The sequence below is a fragment of the Seriola lalandi genome, unplaced genomic scaffold, assembly GCF_002814215.2.
Source record: "Seriola lalandi dorsalis isolate HSWRI2012SDOR001 ecotype SW California unplaced genomic scaffold, Sedor1 jcf7180002054569, whole genome shotgun sequence".
Classification (NCBI taxonomy): Eukaryota; Metazoa; Chordata; class Actinopteri; order Carangiformes; family Carangidae; genus Seriola; species Seriola lalandi.
Window position 1 is genome coordinate 21126 of NW_019525122.1, and position 9841 is coordinate 30966.

At 39.8% G+C, this 9841-nt stretch overlaps 1 pseudogene; it reads left to right on the forward strand.

Moving 5' to 3' along the window:
* Positions 1-6638: 6638 nt before the first annotated feature.
* LOC111662763 (protocadherin gamma-C5 pseudogene) lies at positions 6639-9302 on the forward strand (annotated as a pseudogene).
* Positions 9303-9841: the final 539 nt, after the last annotated feature.

A 9841-nucleotide genomic window follows, 5' to 3' on the forward strand; every position in this document is an offset into this window, starting at 1 on the left:
GTGGGTGTGTGGGGGTGGTGGGTGGTTTGGTCATTCAGACACACACCAGGAAAGAATAACAGGAGGTACATCCCCACACTGGAACTGTATTTCTAAACTACAAACTTAGTTATGTAACTAAACCTTGGAGCCCACACAACAGGAGTTATCTTGCCAACTGCTGAGAAGGTTTGCTTTTCACACTGGTAGGGGTGGTGGCTAATTACTAGCCAACACAAACTCATCCCTTTGAGAGTAAAGGAATATGACTTATATTAATGTGGGGTTATTAGCTGATCACTCTTTTTGTGCAACTATAGAACTATACTTCCACTAGTTTACTATAGTACTTTGCTATCTCTACCTTTGTTTGCACAATGTCAGATAAACTAGACATTTGTTTAAGAACATGCAAAATATATTGTCTTTCAATGTGTGTTGGTGTCCCAGAGGTGGAAGTGTGAAGGTCTGTACTGGCTGATAGGATTACGCAAGGGATTACCTAGAACAGTGTAATATGGGGCAATGGCCAAGTTGTGTCAAGATTACAAAGACTGAGAAACAACATATCCACACAGGGTTTACTCAAATATATTCCAAAATTCCTCTAATTTTGATGTTCGTGTAGGGCATGTTTGTATGTGTGTTTTTGACTCTCAGAAGCTGTCAAACCATATCCAGTTCCCACCCTTAATACTTTTAATGTGATTTAGAAGAAACACCCAGTCTTGCCTTGTAGCCAAATAAAGATGAAGTGCATTATAATTCCTATATCATAGTGTAGTTACAATATAATACATACATGTAATTATCAACGATTATATTAAGTTTGTTTTATATTGCATCCTAATTGAGTGATTACAGTATTTCTATAAATATTTGTTTTGATAAGATATTTATATTTTTATTCACTCTATCACTGTTGTTAGAATTGTGTCAAATTGTGGCTAAAACCAGAAGGTCACTGATCAGCAGTCGTTCATGGTTTCTAGCAGCCTTCCCTTTTCCTCCTGATCTCATTTTCTGCATCCCTCCCCTCCCCCTCTCCAGCTGCACCACTCTGCTGCAGAGAGAGAAAGACAGAGAGAAAAGGAGAGGGAGATTGCTCAGTGTAGGACATTTTGTTCTGTCTATTAAAAGACATTAAACTCCAAATGGTGTCATTTCATCCCTGTGTAGGTCATCATGTTCATGGCAAGAGGAAATATCTCCTATGCACCTCTTTTCATCCATTTGTTGGAAGATTCTTTAATACCCATGTGGTCTATAAACATGTGCTTTATTTGAAGAAGGTATTATCACTGTACACGTGTGTGTGTGTATGTGTGTGTGTGTGTGTGTGTGTGTGTGTGTGTGTGTGTGTGTCTAAGCACCATTTCTCTTCCATCCCTCTGTCTTCTTCTTTATCCTTCATGTTGTTTTTGTAACTCTTTTTTTAGCCACCATTGCCAGCTCGCAGGAAGCAGGGTGGGATGCGAGCAAGTGGGGTGGGATGTGTTACCATAGCAACAAGCTGACTCACTGGCAGGACTGTACCATTTTCATTGAGCCACAGGGGGTCAGCAGCAGATGCAGCCGCTAGTGTATGATGGTTCCATGTGTTTGTTGTTACTGGTAGGATGGAAGACACCCCTATTTTGGGCAACTAGGTGCAGCATCCTCAAACCTGGGGTGGGGATGATGATGGTGAAAAGGGAGGGGGAAGGGGTGATCATGGCTGCATGTGATATTTGCTCTGATCAGTGCTGCCCTGTTTGTTTTGTCTTCCCTTGTTTCAGCAAACGCACGTCCATGATGAAGACTGACTAATGTATAGGCTTAGATCAACCAATGTATTACTAGATTCTTTGTTTATATTATATGAATAGAAAAACAGCCTTGTGTATCTTTTGTTTCATTGTTGCTTGTTTTCCTGAGTGATCTGTTTATTTGTATGTATGTTTTTCGTAGCAACTACCTGATCTTATGCTATTACTTAAGATTTGTTCCTTTTTTATACACCCAGTGGGGAATTATTTTCACTTTTATTTAAACTGCAGTACATCAATCCAATTTTTTAAAAAAGCAGGTGCTGCTTTGCTTAGTCAAAGAAACTTAAATGTGTCCTCACAAAGACACTCATGCACACATCAGCTGTGACAAACACAGGGTCACAGATCAGAGAATCTCATTAATAAGGCATGGATTTATCTCAGGGCATCGCCTCGAGGCCCCCTGCTGTTGCTATGAGGGTAGTGGCTTTGTGCAGCAGTGCAGTGTTGTGGTTCAGGCTGAAGTGGTTGTATGTATACACATACAAGTATAGTATATATATATATATGTGTTTGAGGGGGGAGTTGATTGATGTACCCAGCTTCTATTGTGTGGCATGATCTTACATACCATAGATTAGCCAGTGAATGCTGGTGAAACTGATTATAGAACCATGACTGAAATTATTTTTGTTAGAGCAGCTACAGTGACCTGTAACTGGACTATGTAGTGCTATTCTCTACACCACTCGTCACTGAGGTAGAGCTACTTTTTCATGTTTATTGTACAGTTTTAAAGCAAAAATATCAAAATTTTCTGTTTTGTTCATTGTTATAATCGTAACCCCTCGTACAAGGACAACAATACTAAAAGTTTCCCTCAAACTCCATCCTCTCAATCTATCTATCAATCTATCAATCTATCAATCTATCTATCTATCTATCTATCTATCTATCTATCTATCTATCTATCTATCTATCTATCGCTCATTCCGTGTCTCTCACACACAAACACACCCATATGGCAATGTGAATATGTATTCAACATGCAAGTCTAATAATTGTTATATTATTATCATAATACATGAAATAACTGTATCATATTACTACATAATATTTTTTTCTATTGTTGAACAACAAAGCCACTATATAGTATGTGTTGATGGGCACTTAATTTTATCAGTGCTACAGTGACTGAAGTCTGACACAGTTACAGATCAAGTGACACATAATTGTTTCCACAAACTTTAATAGTTCATGTAAACACACAGCAGACTGTGAGCAATCCAATTATGAGACATGGTTTACTATAAAGCAAAATAAACAGAAATTACATACTCTGTGAGTCAACACACATAATCACACCCTCCTTCATTTTGAGCCCCATGGTAAGTATGTTGGAATGTGCACTTCCCAAAGCCAAACTTTATTTTCTGACCACCAGTCTAACTGACATCCTTTCTTTCTTGTTTCTCTCTTTCATGTGCCCCTCTTGTTACCTGGTGTGGTTCCTGTTTCCTCCCTGACTCCTGTTAAATCCTGGCTCACCAAATAAGGTAAGAAATAGTTTTCATCAATATTGTTCAAAACATCAAACATATGCAGTAGTGCAGTCTTTCACGATTCTATAAACAGGACAGATTACTGACGCACTGACAGCTGAACATCATGCTCTAGATCACCATACAGTAATAGGATTCAGACACAAACTATAGCAGTGACTAGTTTCACAGTGTGTAAACATCACACATTGGCTCTGAGTCAAACAGTTAATCAGATTTTCCACAAGCGACACACATGTTAACATACCTCACAAAACATCTAGCACCACTGATGATGACATTAACCAGGCGTTGATGGACAGACCTTTTGTTAAAAGAAGATCATGAGTGACAGTGCGAGTGCCTTGATGCTCAAAACATGATGTGATTGTTACTCTGGATTACACTCATCATCACATTTAATAGTAGTCTTTTACCATTAACAGTATTTTAAATCAGCATTTTAGCTCCTCATTTTCAGGATACTGAAAAAGTACTTCACTACATTTGAACCACACATTTGAACAGTCAGACAGCTCTCCCCACTAACAGGCTTACAAGGTTTAAGAAAAGTATTAGCAGGAAACACCAACTGTTGAGGTAACTCATGCCTTAATGAAGTTGCAATGAATATACTGGCCAGCACTGTGTCTTGAATTTTAGCCTTTGGTTGGCGCTCAAGACCAACATACACTTTATATAGGCAATCAGAGAGCATGAAATTACACATTGTCAAATAAAGAGGCTGTGATTTGTAATGTTGATGTACTGGATTGGTTTATATCATTATTATTTATTTTTTAATCTTCATACACGCAGTCGCCAGTCTATCAGGTTCACCAAGCTACAACTAATGCAGTCTAATGTTGAAAGATATCCTACCTTCATGAACGTTATAATGTAATGTATTAATGTTTTTGTTTAAATTTTTTTCGAGAGGTGTTGATTCAACTGTACAATTGAGCACCACAATTGCCCTAACTCAAGTAGACAAAGACTAGAAAAAAACTTGTTATATGATGCAGACCAGCAACAACACCACACACTACAGCTTTAAAACATACCATGCAACTGATTCAGCAAACAAAATGTGAACATACTGTATGTTGAGTAGTATTACTAGTTTTTACAGGTCTCTTGTATTGCTTTGCATTGCAGCCTTCACGTTTAACTTTTTTGTAGTCACTCAGTATCAGTTCATCTAATACAGGTTTGGATACTAACCAAAAGTATGCATTAACTGCATAGTCATTTTTGTGTTGAGCAACGACCGTGTGAAGATGGGCTTAGCACAGTAGTTATGACAGTAGTCTCCTCACAGCAAGTGTATATACACTGGCCAACTGGCAGTCTGTGTGGGTGTAAATATAGTAATTGTGCAGTGTGTTAACCCTGTGATATACTGGTTACCTATCCAGGGTCTACCCTCCCTCCTGTCCATGGTGAGATGGAATATGCTCCAGCCTGTATAGGATAGAAAATAAATGAATGCTTGGATGGATTGCTTTGCCTTCCCTTGAATACTGATAAAATATCTGTAAGCTTTAGTAAAAAAAAAAAGGAAACCTCTTCAGCATTGTGTAGGCCTTCTGTAAATCAGCACCTGACAGTGAACATGTGCAATTTGAAGCTTAACTTGAAATTTTAAATGTGAATGAAATGCATGTGTGCTGTGCTTCCAAATGTGTACATTAGAAATATGCTTGATGTTTCTTGATGCCTACAAATATCACTCCTGGAAATAGCCTCCCTGGACTAGTAGCAAAAGCCTCAATACTATTTAAGAGTTGAATGGAGACGTGCTGTCTTCATAATTTAATCCTAAACTATGTCATTATATTACATCTCTGAATGTTTACTTCTCTTCCCTGTAGTAGGTATAACGTCAGAATAATAGATTTTTATATGGTCCCAAATTGTATTGTCACGAATGTGACTACATTCTTGAGCTTTCACTATATTATTTTCAGACTCTGTTTACAGCAGTACAACTTATTTGGGAGTGCTTCTGGTACGATGTAATCTTGTATATATTCCGGCATTCAGTTAGTTAAACAGTGAAAATGTTGAGGTCTTGTCTTCCTGGCTGCCCATTGTCTTCAGTGAGAGCCTATGTCACTGGCTGCTGCTGCTGCTGCAGCATGCAGCAGCAGAGGTTGGCCGCCTGTGTGGCGCTGTCCACCTCCGTGGTGCTGAAAGCAGCTTCAGCACTCTCCCCCTCCCTCTCACACTGCCTCTCTACATCTCCCTCTGTCGCCCACCTCCATTTAGAGCAGATGACTATTGCTCTAAATGCAGATATTTGAGTTTTTTCGTAATTATTTCATGTCGATTTGCATACGTTTTAGATGATAATTTTACCATTGAACTTCATTATCATTTTATATGTCAGCGTATAATTCCTGCAACCACACATGCATGGTGGTAATGGTTTTTTGAATGATGATGAAATATAGCACGTGCTAATCTGTCGCTAAAATGTACAACTGGTCGGCGATATTTGGGTAAATAATGCTGTGCATGTGCGTATGTGAGTGAGTGGAACCAAGAGAGAGAGAACAGCAGTAAACGTCGTCCTACATCATCTGAGCTCCCCCTCCCTTTTCATTTGCTCTATAGACCTCCATACGGGTATTTTACGTTGTCTGCTGACAGAGATATTTCTCTGAGGCTTGTTGAGAGCTGTGAAGACGTAATGACGTGTGTGCAGGCTGCACTGTCTTTCTCTGGCCACAGGAAGGCAACGAAGAGCCTTGTCAGCCACAGAGGCATGTGCATGCATGCAGGTAGATAGATGCAAGAGGACAGATGGATTAAGACAAAGAATTATATGAGTAGTCATAGTCTTTCAGTTATATGCAAGACACTGCACTTCAGTCATCTATTATCTAAAGCTCTTATATATAATTAGTGCATTTAATAGTCATCATATTTATATTTACAGTAAATTCTTAAATGCATTTAAAATCAGTTATAGGTGATGGGGAAACTGTTAAATGGGTAGTAGACTATTTAATGTTAAATAAGTAGTATTTATGATTTTATATCTATATTTATAGTCTTTAGATATACATTTTTAAAAGCGTTGTGGGTAATCCGGAGATTGTTAGGTGAGTAGTATCTAATTATATTACATTTATTGTCCTAAAATATAAATTTTAAAACCGTTTTATGATGAAGGGGAGTCTAATGAGTAGTAGCTAATGACAGCTCATGTAACAGAGTCAAGGAAAACTGAATATTTTTTTCTGTGGATCATACTTTTACGTCACTGCTGTGTAGATGTTCACTGATGCCATGATTGGTGGAAGTAGGAATATTTTGTCCACCAATAGCATCCAGAGCTGTACAAAGAGATCTACTCCGTCTCACCGAGTAGATTCAGCGTCGTAACCATTCAATGCTCTGCACAGGAGGGGAAGGATATGCAGACACAAAGCATGACTGTCACTGTTATGTATGTAGACACATTTACATTGGATTATAGACCTTCTCTAATTAATCATTTAAGAAGTTGGGATTGGATTGAAAAGATATGGGATTTATGGAACGAGGAATAATGTGGAAAAAACTGCCTGCATGGCAGGTTTTTTTGTGGTGGCATCACTTCTTCCTATTGTGGACTACAATAGACGGACAGACTCGCTACAGCATCCCGGAGGAAGTGAAACAGGGCACTGTGGTAGGAAATCTAGCCAAAGATTTGGGTTTGGTTGTATCTGAACTGTATCGACGTAAATTACGGATAACCTCGGAAGCTGGTAAGCAGTATTTTAGTGTGGACTTGGGGAAGGGGGAACTGGTGGTGAGTGACAGGATAGACAGGGAGGAACTGTGCGGACAAAGACCGTCATGTTTGTTGCCTTTGGAGCTGGTTATAGATAACCCCCTACAGCTGCATAGAGTCGAAATTGAAATACGGGATACAAACGATAATTCTCCTAGTTTTCTTACTAAAGAGAAACTGTTGAAAATTGCAGAGCTGGTAAATCCAGGCGCGCGATTTCCTCTAGAAAGTGCACAGGATCCCGATGTTGGCACTAATTCTGTACGCTCATACCTCATAAGCAAAAACGACAATTTCAAGTTGACTGTAAAAAACCACAAGGACGGAAGAAAAATCCCTGAACTGGTTCTCGAAAAACCTCTTGATCGAGAAAAGCTGCCTGTACATGATCTTATCCTCACCGCTGTAGATGGCGGAGATCCGGTGCGCTCAGGGACATCTGAAATTAAAGTTATAGTACTTGACAACAATGACAATGCGCCACAATTTGATAGACAGGTGTATGAAGCTAATATCAGCGAAAAGGCAACACCTGGAACTGAAATATTGCAAGTTAAAGCTACAGATGCAGACGAAGGACTAAATGGAGAAATTGAATATTTCTTTGCTGAGCAAACTACGGATCAAATTTTATCATTATTTGACATTGAACCTTCTACTGGATATATTGTTGTCAAGGATATTTTAGACCATGAAACAAATTCTTTACACAGATTTGACATAATTGCTAGAGACAAAGGCAACCCTAAAATGGACGGGCATTGTAGCGTCGAAATTAAAATAGTTGACATTAATGACAATGTTCCTGAAATAATAGTGACGTCTTTAACAACACCTGTTCCAGAGGATTCTGCAATTGGAACAGTTATTGCATTAATTAGTGCAAAAGACCCAGATTCAGGTGACAATGGCAAGGTTACATTGACCGTGTCTTCCAAATACCCTTTCAAGTTAAATCCATCGGTTTCTAACCATTATTCATTGGTGACGAATGGGCCACTTGACCGTGAAAAAAATGGCCATTATAATGTCAAGATAAGTGCCACTGATTCTGGAAAACCCCCTTTATCGAGTGAAAAAATAATATTAGTTGAATTATTAGATGTAAATGACAACCCACCTGTTTTCTTCCAGTCTTCTTATGTCGTTTATGTAAAAGAGAACCATCCTCCTGGGAAGATTTTGTACTCAGTATCAGCCTCTGATCTGGATTTTGGTGAAAATGCTAAAATCTCTTACTCTATACTGAACTCTAAAGTGCAGGACGTTTCTGCCTCGTCGTATGTTTACATTAACTCAGATAACGGCAGCATCTACAGCATGCACTCGTTTGACTATGAGAAACTGAAGGTGTTTCAGATTCAGGTGCAGGCAAAGGATCAGGGCTCTCCGTCTCTCAGCAGCAACGCCACTGTCCATGTTTTTATCCTGGACCAGAACGACAACGCCCCCGCTGTTATTTACCCCTCCTCCGCTGCCCTGGGCTCCCTCTCTCATCAGAGGATGCCCCGCTCCGCTAAAGCGGGTCACCTGGTTACTAAGGTGACGGCCGTGGACGCTGACTCGGGCAATAACGCCTGGATCTCCTACAAACTGGCGGAGGCCACAGACGCCTCTCTGTTCACTGTCAATCTGTACACAGGGGAGGTGAGGACTAAACGTGCTGTGTCCGAGCAGGACGACTCCTCTCAGAGGCTGCTTATAGAGATCAGGGATGACGGGGAACCGGTCCAGTCCTCTACCGTCACGGTGTCCATCCTTCTGGAGGACGGTCTCCATGAGCCCATCTTGGACCTCCGACAGAAAGCGACTGAGCCCAGCAAGAAAACTGGCAGAATCACCCTTTATTTGATTCTGTCTCTGGCCTCGGTGTCCGTGCTGTCTCTGTTGACTTTTCTCATCTTAGCGGTTAAATGCATCAGGAGCAGCAGAGGCAGCGGTAGCTGCTGCATGAGACGGACCGACTGTGATGATTACAAGAATCCCAACAGAAACCTGCAGATTCAGCTCAACACTGATGGACCTATAAAGTACGTGGAGGTCCTGGGAGGAGACATGTTGTCTCAGAGTCAGTCCTTCAGGTCCTGCATGTCTCCAATGTCAGAGTACAGTGATTTCACTTTGATTAAGCCCAGCAGCACCACTGACTTTAAGGAGGTGATCAGTGTCCTCGATGCGTCTTTACCCGACAGCACCTGGACCTTTGAGAGTCAGCAGGTGAGCAGAAAACAGCCATCTTCTTAATGAAGAAAATATAAAGATCATGGCTATTTGTTGTTAAGTACAAGAAATAATTATATCATAGTCTGTTATGAAAGTCCATCCATCCATCCATCCATCCACCAATCTACCATGGCTGGAAAATATTGTTTTCATCACACGTTTTTCTATCTATCTATCTATCTATCTGTTGGGTCTGAGCTCTACCTGGGCACCATTATGTTAACAGTACTCTACCTCATGAGCTGGACACCAAATATGTTAGATTTCGGTTGTTTATCAATTTATTGGCTATCAAAAATTAAGAAAATATTAATATTAAAAATATTGATATTAAATAATAACTTTAAAATGAATTAAAGTTCACGGGGCACCAGCCTAAACTAATAGGCAAAATAGCCAATATGGTTTTAGTCTCAATTTATTACCATTAATCTGGAACTCTGATTAACCATTAGCTTACTAACTATAACCAAATTACCAAATCAATAGTAAGTTACAGTTGAAGGATTGGAATTCTACCGAGTAAAGGTTGGCAATATTCACGCTTGTGCAACATTAAA